The sequence below is a fragment of the Eumetopias jubatus genome, unplaced genomic scaffold, assembly GCF_037043125.1.
Source record: "Eumetopias jubatus isolate StellerSeaLion01/CBP00866 unplaced genomic scaffold, mEumJub1_p1.0 scaffold_7, whole genome shotgun sequence".
Taxonomy (NCBI): Eukaryota; Metazoa; Chordata; class Mammalia; order Carnivora; family Otariidae; genus Eumetopias; species Eumetopias jubatus.
The window spans coordinates 94,003,427-94,023,816 of NW_028274813.1; the positions used below are offsets into that span (position 1 = coordinate 94,003,427).

The 20,390-nt window shown below is 40.3% G+C and overlaps 1 pseudogene; it reads right to left on the bottom strand.

The window, feature by feature from the left end:
- Positions 1-8,840: 8,840 nt before the first annotated feature.
- LOC114206508 (keratin, type II cytoskeletal 8 pseudogene) lies at positions 8,841-10,289 on the bottom strand (annotated as a pseudogene).
- Positions 10,290-20,390: the final 10,101 nt, after the last annotated feature.

The following is a 20,390-nucleotide window of genomic DNA, read 5'->3' on the forward strand; positions in this document are numbered from 1 at the left end:
ACACATTTTCAGAAAGGACATTACTCTTTTCTTAAGGTAATTTCTGAGGTTCTGATGGATGAAGAGTTCTCATTTCCTTGCTTTGAGTGGTTCTGTTTCACTTGTAGACATATCCATGATTTCCTGGTTTGTGGCCACCCAATTGGTACTGAAAGATATCTCCAGTGTGGATAAACTCGAAATGACCTGTTTCGTCTCCCAGATTGAGAACTGGTCACTGTTGTGTTTTCTTCTTTTTTTTTTTTAATTTTTTATTGTTACATACATTACATCATTAGTTTTTGGTGTAGTGTTCCATGATTCATTGTTGTGTATAACACCCAGTGCTCCATGCAGAATGTGCCCTCTTTAATACCCTTCACCAGGAGAGGCGGAGCAAGATGGCGGAGGAGTAGGAGACCTAGATTTCGTCTGGTCTCAGGAATTCAGCTGAATAGGGATCAAACCATTCTGAACACCTACGAACTCAACAGGAGATCGAACAGGAGAGTAGCAACAACTCTCTGAACAGAGAAGCGACCACTTACTGGAAGGTAGGGCTTGCGGAGAAGTGAATCCGAGGCGATATTCGGGAGGATAGACGGCGGGGGAGGGGCCTCCGCCGGCCGCTTCTGGCAAGTGATAGAGCCGCGGAGCACAAAATCGGACCTTTTAGAAGTTGGCTCGGCGGAGGGACGTCGCTGCAGTGGCTAAGCGGGGGGTGGAATCCTCCCGGGACAGTGTGGTCTCAGGACCCTTGGGGTCACAGAGATACCGGGGTGCCTGAGTGCAGCAGAGCTCCCAGGTATCAGAGCAGGGAAACCAGCTGCAGATACGGAGCAGAGTCGCGGGTTCTCAGCTCGGGGTTGCCATAAACTGTGATCTGCGGCCCAGTCGGGGCACGGCTCCCCCAGCAGGGACCCAACAAGCAGCAGATCCGGGGAGACTCCCCTTCCTTCCCGGGGAGGAGCGGTGCGGGAACGCACTGCAGGGATCTGCTGGGTTTGGAGACTCCGCGTGGGGTCGGGTGCCAGAGATAGCAACGCTCGGTCACAGGCCGGGTGAGCACGGAGTGCGGCCGGAGACCGGGGACACGGAAGTGACTGCTTTTCTCTGGGGGTACACTGAGGAGCGGGGCCCCGAGTTCTCAGCTCCTTCAAGTGGAGATTGGGAGGCCACCATTTCTGCCCTGGGCCTCCAAAGCTGTACCGAGAGCTTGCAGGGAACAAAAGCTCCTGAGAGCAAACCGGAGCAGCTTCCTTAGCCCGGACCGACAAGGGCGGGGCAATTCCGCCTCCGGCAAAGACATTTGGAAACCACAGCAACAGGCCCCTCCCCCAGAAGATCAGCACAAACAGCCAGCAAGCCAAGACCAAGTTGATCGATCAAGGAGAATAGGAGAACTCCAGCGCTAGGGGAATACTGCACATAGATTCATGGCTTTTTTTTTTTTTTTTTTTACCATGATTCATTATTTCATCAAAGTTAATTTTTGTTGACTGTTTTTTTTTATTTTTCTTTTTCCCTTTTTCAACCAACATCTTATAAATCCCTTTTTTAAAAAAAAAAAAACATTTTTTATTTTTCATTTTTAGAGTCATATTTTATCCCTTCATAGTAGTTACCCTTATTTTTGGCATATATATATAAGTTGTTCTCTCTTTAAAATTTTGAGGTACAGTTTCTTCTAACAGATCAAAATATACCCTAAATCACTAGTGTATGGCTTTGTTCTAGTCTCCTGCCTGATCACATTCTCTCCCTTTCTCCTTTTTTTTTTTCTTAAATCTTCTTTCTTTTTTCAAACAACTTATCTTACCAAGTCCTTTTATAAAATCTTTTATAATTTTCATCTTTACAGTCATCTTCCATCCCTTCATTGTATCAACCCTTATTTTGTACATATATGTCTTCCTTTAAAATTTTAGGAGGCACTTTTTTCTAACAGACCAAAATACGCCCAAAATCTAGTGTGTGGCACTGATCTATGCACTAGCCTGATCATATTTGATCATATTCTGCCTTTTTTGTATTGTTTTGTTTTAGTTTTTATCTTTTTTTTTCTTTTTTTTTTCTTTTTCTCTTTCTTTTTTCTTTCTTTCCCTTTCTTTTCCCCTGGTGTCAGGTCTTTTCTGATTTGTATACAGTATATTTGCTGGGGACGTTGTAAACCTGTTAGCATTTTGTTCTCACATTCATCTATTCTTCTCTGGACAAAATGACAAGACGAAAGAAATCACCTCAGCAAAAAGAACAAGAGGTAGTACCGTCAGCCAGGGACCTACTCAATACCGATATTAGTACGATGTCGGACCTAGAGTTCAGAATCATGATTTTAAAGATACTAGCTGGGCTTGAAAAAAGCGTGGAAGTTATTAGAGAAACCCTTTCTGGAGAAATAAAAGAACTAAAATCTACCAAATCGAAATCAAAAAGGCTATTGATGAGGTGCAATCAAAAATGGGGGCACTAAATGCTAGGATAAATGAGGCAGAAGAGAGAATCAGCGATATAGAAGACCAAATGATGGAAAATAAAGAGGCTGAGAAAAAGAGAGAGAAACAACTACAGGATCACGAGGGCAGAATTCGAGAGATAAGTGATATGATAAGACGAAACAACATTAGAATAATTGGGATCCCAGAAGAAGAAGAGAGAGAGAGAGGGGCAGAAGGTATATTGGAGCAAATTATAGCAGAGAACTTCCCTAATGTGAGGAAGGAAACAGGCATTAAAATCCAGGAGGCACAGAGAACCCCTCTCAAAATCAATAATAATAGGTCAACACCCCGACATCTAATAGTAAAACTTACGAGTCTCAGAGACAAAGAGAAAATCCTGAAAGCAGCTCGGGAGAAGAGATATGTAACCTACAATGGTAGAAACATTAGATTGGCAACAGACCTATCCACAGAGACCTGGCAGGCCAGAAAGGACTGGCAAGATATCTTCAGAGCACTAAACGAGAAAAATATGCAGCCAAGAATACTATATCCAGCTAGGCTATCATTGAAGATAGAAGGAGAGATAAAAAGCTTCCAGAACAAACAAAAACTAAAGGAATTTGCAAACACGAAACCAGCCCTCCAAGAAATATTGAGAGGGGTCCTCTAAGCAAAGAAAGAACCTAAAAGCAGCAAAGAGCAGAAACGAACACAGACAACAGACAGTTAACAGTCACCTTACAGGTAATACAATGACACTAAATTCATACCTTTCAATAGTTACCCTGAATGTAAATGGGCTAAATGCCCCAATCAAAAGACACAGGCTATCAGATTGGATTAAAAAACAAGACCCATCCATATGCTGTCTGCAAGAGACTCATTTTAGACCCAAAGACACCCCCAGATTGAAAGTGAGGGGGTGGAAAACCATTTACCATGCTAATGGACACCAAAAGAAAGCTGGGGTGGCAATCCTTATATCAGACAAACTAGATTTTAAAACAAAGACTGTAATAAGAGATGAGGAAGGACACTATATCCTACTTAAAGGGTCTATCCAACAAGAAGATCTAACAATTGTAAATATCTATGCCCCGAACATGGGAGCAGCCAATTATATAAGGCAATTAATAACAAAAGCAAAGAAACACATTGATAACAATACAATAATAGTGGGGGACTTTAACACCCCCCTGACTGAAATGGACAGATCATCTAAGCAAAAGATCAACAAGGAAATAAAGACTTTAAATGACACACTGGACCAAATGGACTTCACAGACATATTCAGAACATTCCATCCCAAAGGAACGGAATACACATTCTTCTCTAGTGCCCATGGAACATTCTCCAGAATTGATCACATCCTAGGTCACAAATCAGGTCTCAATCGGTACCAAAAGATTGGGATCATTCCCTGCATATTTTCAGACCACAATGCTTTGAAACTAGAACTCAACCACAAGAGGAAAGTCGGAAAGAACTCAAATACATGGAGGCTAAAGAGCATCCTACTAAAGAATGAATGGGTCAACCAAGAAATCAAAGAAGAATTAAAAAAATTCCTGGAAACCAATGAAAATGAAAACACAACTGTTCAAAATCTTTGGGATACAGCAAAGGCAGTCCTGAGAGGAAAGTATATAGCAATACAAGCCTTTCTCAAGAAACAAGAGAGGTCTCAAATACACAACCTAACCCTACACCTAAAGGAGCTGGAGAAAGAACAGCAAATAAAGCCTAAACCCAGCAGGAGAAGAGAAATCATAAAGATCAGAGCAGAAATCAGTGAACTAGAAACCAAAAGAACAGTAGAACAGATCAACGAAACTAGGAGCTGGTTCTTTGAAAGAATTAACAAGATTGATAAACCCCTGGCCAGACCGATCAAAAAGAAAAGAGAAATGACCCAAATCAACAAAATCATGAATGAAAGAGGAGAGATCACAACCAACACCAAAGAAATACAAACAATTATAAGAACATATTATGAGCAACTCTATGCCAACAAATTAGATAACCTGGAAGAAATGGGTGCATTCCTAGAGATGTATCAACTACCAAAATTGAACCAGGAAGAAATAGAAAACCTGAACAGACCTATAACCGCTAAGGAAATTGAAACAGTCATCAAAAATCTCCCAAGAAACAAAAGCCCAGGGCCAGATGGCTTCCCAGGGGAATTCTATCAGACATTTCAAGAAGAATTAATACCTATTCTCCTGAAACTGTTCCAAAAAATAGAAATGGAAGGGAAACTTCCAAACTCATTTTATGAGGCCAGCATTACCTTGATCCCAAAACCAGACAAAGACCCCATCAAAAAGGAGAATTACAGACCAATATCCTTGATGAACATGGATGCAAAAATTCTCACCAAAATACTAGCCAATAGGATCCAACAGTACATTAAAAGGATTATTCACCAGGACCAAGTGGGATTTATTCCTGGGCTGCAAGGCTGGTTCAACATCCGCAAATCAATCAATGTGATACAATACATTAACAAAAGAAAGAGCAAGAATCATATGATCCTCTCAATAGATGCAGAAAAAGCATTTGACAAAGTACAACATCCTTTCTTGATCAAAACTCTTCAGAGTATAGGGATAGAGGATACATACCTCAATATCATAAAAGCCATCTATGAAAAACCTACAGCGAATATCATTCTCAATGAGGAAAGGCTGAGAGCTTTTCCCCTAAGGTCAGGAACGCGGCAGGGATGTCCACTATCACCACTGCTATTCAACATAGTATTAGAAGTCCTAGCCACAGCAATCAGACAACAAAAAGAAATCAAAGGCATCCAAATCGGCAAAGAGGAAGTCAAACTCTCACTCTTTGCAGATGATATGATACTGTATGTGGAAAACCCAAAAGACTCCACCCCAAAACTGCTAGAACTCATACAGGAATTCAGTAAAGTAGCAGGATATAAAATCAATGCACAGAAATCAGTGGCATTCCTATACACCAACAACAAGACAGAAGAGAGACAAATCAAGGAGTCGATCCCATTTACAATTGCACCCAAAACCATTAGATACCTAGGAATAAATCTAACCAAAGAGGCAAAGGATCTGTACTCAGAAAACTATAAAATACTCATGAAAGAAATTGAAGAAGACACAAAGAAATGGAAAAACGTTCCATGCTCATGGATTGGGAGAATCAACATTGTGAAGATGTCAATGCTACCTAGAGCAATCTACACATTCAATGCAATCCCCATCAAAATACCATCCACTTTTTTCAAAGAAATGGAACAAATAATCCTAAAATTTGTATGAAACCAGAAGAGACCCAGAATAGCCAGAGGAATACTGAAAAAGAAAAGCAAAGCTGGCGGCATCACAATTCCGGACTTCCAGCTGTATTACAAAGCTGTCGTCATCAAGACAGTATGGTACTGGCACAAAAACAGACACATCGATCAATGGAACAGAATCGAGAGCCCAGAAATGGACCCTCAACTCTATGGTCAACTAATCTTTGACAAAGCAGGAAAGAATGTCCAATGGCAAAAAGACAGTCTCTTCAACAAATGGTGTTGGGAAAATTGGACAGCCACATGCAGAAGAATGAAACTGGACCATTTCCTTACACCACACACAAAAATAGACTCCAAATGGTTGAAAGACCTAAACGTGAGACAGGAGTCCATCAAAATCCTAAAGGAGAACACAGGTAGCAACCTTTTCGACCTTAGCCGCAGCAACTTCTTCCTAGAAACATCGCCAAAAGCACGGGAAGCCAGGGCAAAAATGAACTGTTGGGATTTCATCAAGATAAAAAGCTTTTGCACAGCAAAAGAAACAGTCCACAAAACCAAAAGACAACCGACAGAATGGGAGAAAATATTTGCAAATGACATATCAGATAAAGGGCTAGTATCCAAAATCTATAAAGAACTTATCCAACTCAACACCCAAAGAACAAATAATCCAATCAAGAAATGGGCAGAAGACATGAACAGACATTTCTCCAAAGACATCCAAATGGCCAACAGGCACATGAAAAAGTGCTCAACATCGCTCGGCATCAGGGAAATCCAAATCAAAACCTCAATGAGATACCACCTCACACCCGTTAGAATGGCTAAAATTAACAAGTCAGGGAACGACAGATGTTGGCGGGGATGTGGAGAAAGGGGAACCCTCCTACACTGTTGGTGGGAATGCAAGCTGGTGCAACCCCTCTGGAAAACAGTATGGAGGTTCCTCAAACAGTTGAATTTAGAGCTACCGTTCGATCCAGCAATTGCACTACTGGGTATTTACCACAAAGATACAAATGTAGGGACCCGAAGGGGTACGTGTACCCCAATGTTTATAGCGGCAATGTCCACCATAGCCAAACTGTGGAAAGAGCCAAGATGCCCATCGACAGATGAATGGATAAAGAAGATGTGATATATATACACAATGGAATATTATGCAGCCATCAAAAGGAATGAGATCTTGCCATTTGCAATGACGTGGATGGAACTGGAGGGTGTTATGCTGAGTGAAATAAGTCAATCAGAGAAAGACATGTATCACATGACCTCACTGATATGAGGAATTCTTAATCTCAGGAAAGAAACTGAGTGTTACTGGAGTGGTTGGGGGTGGGAGGGATGGGGTGGCTGGGGTGATAGACATTGGGGAGGGTATGTGCTACGGTGAGCGCTGTGAATTGTGCAAGACTGTTGAATCACAGTTCTGTACTTCCGAAACAAATAACGCAACATATTTTATGAAAAAAGAAAAAGAAGAAGATAACAGGAGCGGAAGAAAAGGGGAGTATGTCAGAGGGGGAGACGAACCATGAGAGATGATGGACTCTGAAAAACAAACTGAGGGTTCTAGAGGGGAGGGGGTAGGGGGATGGGTTAGCCTGGTGATGGGTATTGAGGAGGGCACGTTCTGCATGGAGCACTGGGTGTTATGAACAAACAATGAATCATGGAACACTGCACCAAAAACTAATGATGTAATATATGGTGATTAACATAACAATAAAAAAATTAAAAAAAAAATACCCTTCACCAGGCTAACCCATTGTGTTTTCTTCTTATGAGACTCTACTTAAAATCATGGAAACTTAATAGTGGAATAAAATGAAACTGAGCAAGCAAACCTAGTTTCACAATATAGTAATTTATAGGATGTGTTTTAAAAATGTTTTTGTTCTCTAATAAGTTTGAGAAATGCTGCATAGTATATCCCATTTTTGGAGATTCACAATGTATTAAAAACTGAGAAATGTTTCCATAAATTAAGGTTATTTAAATTAGCATTTTCTAAACTTATGGAAATAAGTCTTTGTCATGTTGTATTAGATTGGACTGAGGTTCTACAGAATATGCTGGAGGAAATACTAACTAACTGACCTCATATTTCAGGGATAAGATAAAAACTCAAAGAAGTGAAGCTACTTATTCAATTTTATCAAACTCAGTTTTCATTAGTTTAAATTCAGTTCTGCCTATTATCTTTTATCTTTTTGTTTCATTAAAATCCCCCAAACCCTGTGCCATGACAAAATATATCAAAGAGGTTAGGAGAAAGCCAAATTTAAATACCTAGGCTTTCTGATATTTGCTACTGAATTGCCTAAACAATTGTGTTATCAAGGGTGTACTCCCAAATGTCATCATTTTAAATTTGTTTGAATCCAATTGGCTTTTCAACCAAAGTTTTAATTTTTATTTATTTATTTATTTATAAAAATATTTATTTATTTATTTTAGAGAGAGAGAGAGCATGAGCAGGGGAGGTAGAGGGGAGGGAGAGAAAGAATCTCAGGTAGACTGCACTGTGCGTGGAGCCAGACATGGGGCTTGATCTCACTACCCTGAGATTGTGACCTGAGCTGAAACCAAGAGTTGGACACTTAACTGACTATGCCATCCAGGTGCCCCAAAGTTCAGTTTTTAATAGTTCCACTGTATGTATTTGCTTTTTAGCTTTAAGACTCATTATTTCAGACACTGATCATCCTCTTATTTGTCCTTTTCATAGATGTTGGCTTTACATGTTACTTGAAACTTGATTTAAGTTTATATTGATTCCACCTCTATTTAAAAAATTTTCTTGGTCTTAAGTTCCACTGAACTTCTGCCCCAACATTTGTAGGAGAAAATAAAACTGCCCAATTTCTTGTATCATGTCTTTTTTTGGGGGGGTGGGGATTGGCAGAGCCGGCTGAGGCTTTATTTGGGAAAAGACACTTGAACTGGCTTTTAGTTGGTGGCGTGAACAAGAGAGGGTACCAGGGCAGTAGACTCCCCCCAAGGGTAGGCTGAGGACTGGGGCTGAGTCTTAGGTGGCTCTTCTGTTCCTGATGCTCCCCGGCACAGCTCCTTACCCCCAAAGTCTCTATGGCAGCCACAAGAGTGGGGAGGCTGGGAGGGACCACTGTGGTTGTTCACTTGGACAGGATATCAGACGACTCGGACACCAGCTTCCCATTACGGGTCTCGATCTTCTTCACGACCACAGCCTTGGAGGAGCCGCTGTGGCTGAAGGAACCAGCAGGGCCAAAGCTGGACTGGAAGGAGCTCAGGCCATAGTTGAGGCCGGGGCTTGTGAGGCCCCCATAGGCTGAGCTCAGGCCATCTGAGTAGCTGCTGGTGGTCTTAGTATGGATACTTGTGTTCTGCATCCCAGACTCCAGCCGGCTCTCCTCACCCTCCAGCAGCTTGCGGTAGGTGGCGATCTCGATGTCCAGGGCCAGCTTGACGTTCATGAGCTCCTGATACTCGTGTAGCTGCCAGGCCATGTCCTGCTTGGCTCGCTGCAGGGCGGCCTCCAGCTCGGCCACCTTGACATTGGCGTCCTTAATGGCCAGCTCCCTGTGCTGCTCTGCATCAGCAATGCTACCTCCAGGGCAGCCGTCTGGTTTTTGAGGGCCTCAGTCTCAGCCTGGAGTCAGCTGATGCTCTGGTTCATCTCAGAAATCTCCGTCTTCGTGCGGCGGAGGTCATCCCCATGCTTCCCAGCCAGTGTCTGCAGCTACTCGTACTTGATCTGGTACATGGTCTCGGCCTCAGCCCGGCTGCGGTTGGCGATGTCCTTATACTGGGCCTTGACCTCGGCGATGATGCTGTCCAGGTCCAGGGAGTGGCTGTTGTCCATGGACAGGACCACTAATGTGTCTGAGATCTGGGACTGCAGCTCACAGATCTCCTCTTTGTGCAGCTGCCTTAAGAAGCTGATCTCATTGGTTAGCCCTTCCAGGCAGGACTCCAGCTCTACCTTGTTCATGTAAGCTTCATCCACATCCTTCTTGATGAGGACAAATTCATTCTCCATGTCTGCACACTCTTTGCTCTCCTCCTCATATTTATTCTTGAAATCTTCCACCAGCGCTTGCATGTTGCCAAGCTCCACCTCCAGCTTCAGCTTCTCCTGACCCAGGGTGTCCAGCTGCCGCTGGAGGTTGCTGATGTAGCTCTCAAACATGTTGTCTGTTGCTCCAAGCGGTTTTCTGCTGCTGTAGGAGGCTCCACTTGGTCTCCAGAATTTTGTTCTGCTGCTCCAGGTGCCTCACCTTGTCGATGAAGGAGGCAAATTTGTTGTTAAGGGTCTTGATCTGCTCCTTCTCTTGGGTGCACACAGCTTGGCTGCTGGGGTCCACCTCCAGCTTAAGGGGGCTCAGCAGGCTCTAGTTCACTGAGACAGCTGTGATGCCCCCCACGCCCCTGGCCCTGCTGCCATAGCCCCCGACCACACTCATGCTGCTGCTGCTGCCCACCTGGGAGAAGGCAGAGGAGCTAATGCGGGAGCCAGGCCCGCTCATGTAGGAGTGGCTGCCGAAGGCCCGGGGACCAGAGGTGGACATTTTATAGGACTTCTGGGTCACCCTGATGGACATGGTGGAGGCCGGAGTGGAGGCTGGAGTGGAGGCGAGTAGGCTGAACCTGACAGGGGTTCCAGAAGGAGCAGAGAAGCTGCTTCTAGGTCCTATCATGTCTTTCTGTCCAAATATTCATCCTTTACTTCATCCACCAATAGAATTTATGAACACAGGTGCTAGGCATTGAGCTAAGTGTCACAGCTGACACAAAGGCAAATATACATGATATCTGACTCAGCGCAGTTAGCATCTAGCTGAGAAAGGAGTCCCTCTGGCTGAGGCTCTGCATGGTAAAGGACAAAGGCTACTGTGCATGGCTGCATTGAGGGTGCCTGCACAACTTCAGGGGACACCACCTACACAGATGATGACATAGTGATTGTGCCACATATGTATAATGCTATGGAGTTGTGCCACCCAGGGGCCCTGTATGAGGGACATGTGCTAGGACTTTATTCTAGCACCTTTCTGTTGGAGTTTTCACTTTGGCTCTGGGAAATCACTTGTGGGTGAAGTTAGAGTAGGAGAAATGGCTTCTGTTCTGAACAGTAGAATTCTGCACATGCTGGAGGAGTCGCCATTTTTTAAGATAGTTCTAAGCTGAAGAGATACACTGGCTTCAGAGCCAGTTTGAATATGACTGAAAAGCTGAATTTCACCTGTGACGTGGCTCCACCTGTGAAGTCTTTGGACAGTGAGCCAGGGAGTGCAAAAAACTTGTTCTGGACTGGAATCAACGTGGTAGGTGAAATAAGAAAAAATCACAGCTTAAAGTCAATAACAGATGAAGCTAGAAAATTCCCAAATATTGGAAAGTTCAGACATATGCTTCTAGACAATAACCCATGGGTTAAAGGAGAAATCACGATAGAAATTGGAAAATACTTTGAATTGAATGATTTTGGAAATTTTGCATATCAAAAGTTGTGGGATATAGTCAAAGCTTTGCTTATTGGGAAATTTATAGCTTTATGTGAATATTTTAGAAAAGAGGGAGGCTGAAATCAATGAGCTAGGCATCCATCCTAAGAAGTTTGAAAATAACAGCAAATTAGACCAAAGAAAGCAGAAAGAATGACATTATTAAAGATAAGAGTAGAAAGTAATGAAGAGGAAAACAAAAAACAAACATGCAATAGAGAGGATCAAGATGGGCAACAGCTGGTTTCAGAAGAGGCTAATAAAACTGATAAGTTCCTAGTGCAGACATGGTGGGGTGGGAGAGAGAGAGGGAGAGAGAGAGAGAAAAAGGGAGGGAGAGCAAAAGGGAGAGGGAGAGAGGGGGAGGGAGAAGAAAATCAATGTTAAGAATAAACAAGTGGTTATTTGAGATCCTACAGATATTAAAATGATAAGAAGCTCTTACAAATAACATTATAACAATACATTTTAAAATTTAGGTGAAATGGACCCATTCTTAAAGAAATGCAATTTATTAAAAAAGGTATCAGAAGAAAGGGAAAATCTAGATAATTTTTTAACTATTAAGGGAATCAAATGCATAATTAAAACTTTCACCATAAAGAAAACTCCAGATCAGTAGTCAGTAAATTATATCAAACCTTTAGGAACAAAATAACTCCAGTCTTACACAAAAGAGAGAATATTCCTGACACACTTTTAAAAGTGAGCATAAGGCCTATCTCATTCATGGGTAGACATTTAAGAGGGCCTAATCAGGGGAGCCTGGGTGGCTCAGATGGTTAAGCGTCTGCCTTCGGCTCAGGTCATGATCTCCAGGTCCTGGGATCAAGCCCCATATCAGGCTCCCACCTCAGCAGGGAGCCTGCTTCTCCCTCTCCCTCTGCTGCTCCCCCTGCTTGTGCTCTCTATGTCTCTCTCTCTCAAATGAATAAATAAAATCTTAAAAAAAAAAGAGAGCCTAATCAAAATATTAGCAAACTAAACCCAGAAATATATAAAAAGGAATGAAAGATTGGTTTAGCGTCTGAAATCAATACAATTCACTTAGAATAAGTGATAAAAAAGTGACCATTTCAATAGATTAAGAAATTACATCTGATAAAATTTAATATTGGTTCATAATAAAAGCTTAGCAGATTGAAAATAGAGGAAGATTTCCTTAATATTATCAAGGATAGCTATAAAAAAATCTATACTTCATGGTTAGAAGCTCTCCCTTTGAGAAGGAATAATATAAAGATCCCTAGTATCACAACTTCTCTTCAGTATTGTACTGAAAATGCTATCCAGTGCAAAAAGTCAGGAAAAACAAGGAAAAAAAAAGGTAAATAGATTGGGAAGGGAGAAATAAAGGTGTTATTCAAAGGTACAAAAATGTAAGGTAAATATTGAAAAATCAATTGTATGTATATATCTGCAATAAACAGCTAGAAAATGAACAAAAATATTTATGATGCATCAAAAATGTGAATAATCTAGGGACAAATCTGGGAAATGATGTGTAAGACATCTATGCAGAAGACTATAAAACATAACTGATAAAAATTAAAAAGAAAACATAAATAAAAGAAAGGAAAAACCATGTATATAGATTTGAAGACTCAATATAAATAAAGGTGTTAATGCTCCCCAATCTAAAGGATCAAGAATAGTCAAGGCACTCGAAGAACAAGTCAGAAATTAATGTTTAATAAGCACATAGAATGGTGGGATATAATAGGAAGTTCAGAAACAGGCCACACATATATGAACATTTAATTTATAACAAAGGTGGTACTCCAAAATAGTTGGGAAGCTTAGTTTTATTGTTAACTTATGGCGGAACCGATGAAAAAAAAAAGAAATGGAAAGAAGGAAACTTGACCCCTACATCCTGCCATCAACAAAAGTCAGTTCCTGGTAGAATGTAAATGTGGATGTAAGAGGTAAAATAGTAACATTGAATAAGATAACATATGAGAATATCTTTATGGTGGAGGGTAGGAAAAGCACTAACTATAAAAGAAAAAGACAAAATGGCTAGATTAAAGTTCAGAACTTCTTTTTATTATAAGGGAGTGAAAAAGCAAGAAGATAGTTGCAATAAACATGAAAGGCATATTCAAAACATAAGAAAAAAAAACCCGAGAAATTTAAAAACAACCTAATAAACATATGAATAAGAGATTTGAACAGGCACTCTATAAAATATAAAATTCAAATGGCTAAAATATATATGAAATTTCCCGAATTTCCTTAGTAGTAAAGAAAATGCAAATTAAAGCCATAAGAAAATTCTACTAGTCATCTTACTGAATGGCTAAAATTAGTAGGACTGACAAATGCCTAGTGGGGATATGGAGCAAAGGGAGTCATATAGAAGTGTATATTGGTATGGTCACTTTGAAAAACAGCTTGGTATTATCTATTAAAGTTGAAGAACATGTATTCTATTAACCAAAATTACAGTCCTAGTGTGAGCACATGTGCACTAGGAGCCTTAGATGAGAATGTTCATAGTAGCATTACTACAATGGCCCAAACTGAAAAACACCCAAATGTCTTAACTAGAATAGATACAATATATATATTGTAGTATATTCATACAATGAAATTTTACACATCCATAAAAATAAATGAACTACATATAAATGCAACAAATGGATGTCTTTTACAAGTATAATGCTGAATTTGAGTGAAGCTGAATTTGAAAGCATATCTGCATTGTGACTCCATTTATGTAGAGTTCAAAAAGCAGGCAAGGGTGGGGCTGTGGTGTTTGATAAAGTATTTTTTGATGGTGAGACTTGGTAAGCAGGGATTGCCATGGACCCAGACAAAGGTTGCATTTGAGGAGCTCTAATTGTTGGTGATTAGGAGGAGGGGGCTTTTGGGATTCTGGCAACATTCTGTTTCTTGACTGGGGCAGTGGTTGCATGGAACATCAGTCATAATTCGTTGAGATATGCATTTCTAATTTTGTGTACTTTCCCGAAAATTAGTGAAAGAGAAAAAAATATGCATATATCCTTTTACCCAACATTTCCACTTTTAGTTATTTATTTCATAGATACAATTGTGATATGAGTGAAATGAAGTATGTAATAGGATATTCTTTGCAACATTGTAATATCAAAAGATTAGAATCGGCTGAAATGTTCTTTAAGAGACTAAATAATTTATGAAAGACCCATACAATAAAATACAAAACAACTATAAAAAAAGAATGATAAGGGGCGCCTGGGTGGCTCAGTCAGTTAAGCATCTGCCCCAGGGTCCTGGAGTCAAGCCCCGCATCGGGCTCCCTGCTCAGCAGAGAGTCTTCTTCTCCCTCTCCTGCTGCTGCTCTCCCTGCTTGTGCTCTCTTGCCCTCTCTCTGTCAAATAAATAAATAAAATCTTTAAAAAAATGATACAGCATAATATATACTTCCTGAAAAGTTCTTCAAAGCCAAGTGAATGGAAAAACAGGGTTCAGAATAGTATATAGAGTTTGCAACATTTGTGTGTAGGAAAAATGCATAGGGTGTTTCTAAAAGTAGTAATGGTGATTTCCTTTTGAGAGAGAACTATGTGGCTAGAAGACAGGGAGGGAAGAAGAATTTCTTTTCAATGAATATGCCTTTATGTACTTTTTGAGTTTTGTATGTATGTATGTATCCCTTAGTCTCAAACTTTTTAAAAAAGATTTATTTACTTGAGAGAGAGAGATAGCTCAAGCATGTAATTTTAGGGGAGGGGTAGAGGTAGAGGGAAGGAAGCAGACTCCACACTGAGTGGGGAGCCAGAGGTGAGGCTCCATGCGGGGCTCAGTCCCATGACCTTGAGGTCATGACCTGAACCGAAATCAAAAGCCTGGCATTTAACTGTCTGAGCCACCCAGGTACCGCTCAAACTTTTAAAAATAAAATAAAATACTAGAAAAATAGACAAGAATCACCCCACAGGCCGGTAGTTTTACAGATGTAAAAACAGACTTAGGAGTTTAAGAGACTTGTTTGAGATCATTCAGCTAATATGGAGTAGAGCTGGAATTTGGTCCCAGCCTGTGTGAAAGTCTATGTGAAAGGAGATTCAGCCTATTAATAAATAAGTAAATACATATAGGAGCTTGTTGGCTTGCTTAGCTCAGTGTGGGCCATTTTGGAAACCTCTAATGAACCAACAATGCTAGGTGCTTCATGCTAAAATTACATTTAAAGTTATTATGTGTGTTATATATAAGTGATGAATCACTGAATTATACTCCTGAAACCAATATTGCATTGTATACTAACTAACTAGAATTTAAATAAAAATTTGAAGAAAAGGGACGCCTGGGTGGCTCAGTCGGTTAAGCGTCTGCCTTTGGCTCAGCAGGCTCCCTGCTCAGCGGGGAGCCTGCTACTCCCTCTTCCTCTGCTGCTCCCCCTGCTTATTATGCTCTCTCTCTCTCTGAGAAATAAAAAAAAAAAAAAAAACTGAAGAAAAAAAGCTATTATGTGTTTTTATAGTTCTTTGGATTCCATTAAATTTGGTGAGGATGTGGAGAAAGGGGAACCTTCCTACCCTGTTGGTGGGAATGCAAGCTGGTGCAGCCACTCTGGAAAACAGTATGGAGGTTCCTCAAAAAGTTAAAAATAGAGCTACCCTCTGACCCAGCAATTGCACTACAGGTATTTATCCAAAGGATACAAACATAGTGATTCAAAGTGGTACATGCACCCCTAGTGTTTATAACGTGATGTTCACAATATCCAAAGTATGGAAAGAGCCTAGATGTCTATTGACAGATGAATGGATAAAGAAGATGTGGTATATATATATAATGGAATATTACTCAGCCTTCAAAAATAATGAAATCTTCCCATTTGCAATGATGTGGATGGGACTAGAGGTTCCACTAGAGTGAAATAAGTCAGAGAAAGACAAATGCCATATTTCACTCATATGTGGAATTTAAGAAACAAAATAGATGAACATAGGGGAAGGGAAGGAAAAATAAAATAAGACGAAAATAGAGAGGGAGGCAAACCATAAGAGACTCTTAACTGTAGGAAACAAACTGAGGGCTGCTGGAGGGGGTGGGGGGTGGTGTAATTGGGGGATGGGCATTAAGGAGGACACTTGAAGTAGTGAGCCCTGAGTGTTGTATGCAACTGATCAATCACTAAATTCTACCTCTGAAACTAATGATATAGTGTATGTTAATTAAATGGAATTTAAATTTAAAAAAGAGGTGCCTAGTGATAGTTGCTAAGTAAAACAAAATGGAAATAGGGTAGACATTTAGAAATTAAGGTTTTCTATAGAAAATTCTAATACATAATACTATTAGCTTCTCTTAGTTTTCTGATTTCCTGACAAATTGGGCCCAGTTGTTGTATAGTGGTTTGACTATATTTTACTTTATGGACATATAATTTTTTAAATTTTATAACAGCTCTATCTCTTTGATGAAAGTTAACATATTCTTCTCTACAACCTTATGCTTTGTTTTATTTATAGCATATATCAGAGTCTGTCTCCTACATCTTCCACCAGTTGGTACCAAATTCTAGCCCTTCTGCTTTTAAGATGTTATTTGGATATTTCTCACTCTCTACCTCTTCTTCTAATCTAAGCCTTCTGGATATTTAGTTTAGACTATTGCATTAATGTTTTCACTGGGTTTTATTCATTTATTTACTCCATCTTTATTGAGTACTTACTGTGAACCAGATCTTGGGTATACAATGATTAATACAGCATGGTCCCTCTTCTCAAGGATCTTGTGGCTAACTGAAGAAGAAACATGAAAACAGAAAACAATATGAAAAGGTCTTCAGTGGAAGTATGGACAAGATTTTATGGGAGCCCAGAAGGGGAAATGAAGAATTGAAGGTGAGAAGTCAGGGAACAGTGCCCAGAGGAAGTGATGTTTGAATGGAATCTGTGAGGATGAGAACTCTTCATTGAATGGGCAAGAATAATTGCAATTTAGGGAGAAGAAATAACTTGAGTAAATTCAGGGACATATGAAAGGACATCTTCTCTATTCATTATGTGGGATATATGGCATCAGCCACTCAAGTTATTTTGTAGAAAGAGAAATTAGATATGAGATCTGCTGTTTAAAACTTTCAATGACTCACCAGTTTCTTCAGAACACAGGAAATATTCCATGGTCTTAAAGCACGCTTTCTAGTTTTCCTTCTTACAGCTGTGCTTCCCTTCTTACAATGGGCTACATCAGTTTGGTTAAGTAGGTATCCTATTTCCACAGCTCTCTCGCTCTCTGTATGGTCTCTGATTAGAGTTGTTCAAAAGAACTTGAGAACTTTGGCAGGTGGGAGAGAAGGAGCAGTTATAACTTGGGGCAGTTTGTCATGGTCATAAACAGAGCCTGGTGGGTTCTGCTTGTCCTTGTTCTCCTCCACCCTCTGTCTAGCTCATCTTCCCAGTTGGTGCCCAGCTGGCCAATAATGATTTCAAGTCTATCAGACCCTTGACTGTGGAGGTGCAGAGGCGCTGACTCTTTAAAAAGCAGTAGATTGGAGCACCTGGGGGTGGCTCAGTCGATTAAGTGTCTACCTTTGGCTCAGGTCCTGATCCTGGGGTCCTGGGATTGGGCCCCACTTTGGGCTCTCTGCTCACTGGGGGGTCTGCTTCTCCCTCTTCCTCTCCCCTCACTTGCGCACTCTCTCTCTCAAATAAATAAATAAAATCTTAAAAAATGAAAAGCAGTAGATTGATTCAGACCTCCCCACAAGTTCCTCCTTGTGGTTTCATTTTCATGGCTGCCTGGATTGGTTTCTTGCATTTCCCTTTAGGCTTTGGTCTGTCGTCCCTTGCCAGTGTTCCAGATGGACTGCCTAACGACCTTTCCTCTGACCTCCTGACTGCCCCCACCAGACTTACTTCCTCAATTCTTCCCATATTTGTGTAAAGTCTGATTCCTAAAATAAATCCCGTATTCCCATAATACTCTTGGTGGCTGTGAACCGTGACTGATACAGGAAGATTTCCTAAATAGGACACAAACTGTGATTAGAATACTTCCTTCTTCTAGCATGGCAAACAAGAGGCAACAACTCTAAGCCATTACATTGGAAAATGTATTACATATTTGAATGGCGGGAAGACACAAAGAAAAGCCCTTTCAACATGCATGTTATCTGGAAAAAAGAGGAAAGAGATGAATTCATTTTTTTAAAGTGTTAAAACAAAGGTGGATGAAATCCTAAAATATTTTGCGTGGCAAAGTCTTGTGTGTTTTCAAGATCCAGTTTAAATGTGTCTTCCATTGTGAAAACTTCTAGAACTTCCCTCCTGTTCTTCCCTGTTCTTCCACCTTCTGCCTCATACAGTGAGGCACAGGTCCAGTAACCAATTTGAACTTATTGCCTTGCATATACAACATAGGTTTGCTTCCAAATCCATAAGGATTAGGTTCCTGAAAGCCCCCAGGTGGAAGGATTCATGCTTGAGAATCAGATGATTTTTAACTTTGTGAGGAACCTCCATATTGTTTCCCAGAGTGGCTGTACCAGTTTGCATTCACGCCAACAGTGTAAGAGGGTTCTTAACTAACTTGAATTTAAATTTAAAAAAAAGAGAGAGAGAATCAGATGATTTTGCAGGCAAAAGAGTTGGGGAACTGAGAAAATCTATGGGCACACAAAAAATCATTTTAAGTATTTTATGAGATGAAAATAAAGCACTAAAATCCAATAAAGTATTATATGAACCACAAATTTAAGCCACATTTGTAATTTTACGTTTTCTAGTAGCCATGTTTAAAAAATTAAAAGTAATGAGTGAAAATAATTTTAATGTTTTGATTAACCCCAAACATTCAAGATATTATAATTTTAGCACATAACCAGTAAAAAGATTGATGAGAGAAAAAAATAACGTAGTAAAATTAACACAGTAAATAAAGAGAACATCAATGACATATTGCTCTTTATTAGTTGTTTATGAAAGTTATATCATAGTTAATTTCTATTTGCCAATTTTTGGTTACTGCAAAATATTTTAGCATTTCATCCACCTTTGTTTTAACACTTTAAAAAAATGAATTCATCTCTTTCCTCTTTTTTCCAGATAACATGCATGTTGTAAGGGCTTTTCTTTGTGTCTTCCCACCATTCAAATATGTAATACATTTTCCAGTGGAATGGCTTAGAGTTGTTGCCGCTTGTTTCAGGTCCTATTCATGTGCACAAATGCAGAATGACTTGGATGCTAAAGATAGAAATAAAGAGGGAGAGAGAGAAAAAAAAACTAACAAACAAGCAAACCCTAAGCCTTTGGGAAAATTTTATTTAACTTACTCATTCTCACTGCATAGGTATTTCTCACCTCTTCTCCCTAATACAGAGACTTAGAACCTCTCTGATAAACCAAGTTCATGCTAAAGTGTGCTCAGCCCCCATCATATTTCTGCTACCTGCCTTCAAAGGGCACAGGAGGGCAGTTCTGGGGCCAGGTTTTACCTTCTTTCAGTGTCCTGAGAGAGAGGGAAAAACATTGCAAAAACTCTTGCCCGTGTTATGCTGCCTTTTTTTTGCTCCTTTTCCTATTCCCTACACCACTTTCTCTTTTTCTAATTATCCCCAGTCTGAGGGACTCATAAATCTCATACACTGTAACTGAAAGTGAAATTCTCCTAGTTGCTGCAAAGCAGCACGGAAGCAAATCCACAGATACTGGGCTTCTGTATAAAGGGATGCTCATGGCTGAAAACGGATACTCTGTATTCAGTTTTCATGTTCATGTACTCATAGATTTGCTTTCATTTGATCGGCTAAAAAAGGAAAACTGGTTTCTCATAAGATCTTCTTAAACTACTGTTAGGAGAAGACTATCTCAATTGCTTTATTTCGGGGACATTTGTCAGTTCTTAATAATTAAACCTGATTGGCTGAGGGAGAAAATTGCTGAGAGGCCAATCAAATTGCTTCTTATTTGAGAACTTGGCCATTTAAAATTAGCTCAAGTGGATTTCATGATAACTGGATCCTGAAATGGTCATCCATTAGATTTTGTGGTTCAACAACTGAACAGGATGGCCCATTGATTGCCCATTCATTGTGACAGCCCAAAGCCCCATGATTGACCAACATCTGGTTAACTCAGTTGACCTGGATATCCAAGGCCTCAGTGATTGCTCCCTGAACCTTAAGGGGAGCTTGAACTGCCAAGGACCAGTCACATGCCTGTTTTGCTTGCAGAATCCTCATCGTCAGAGAAC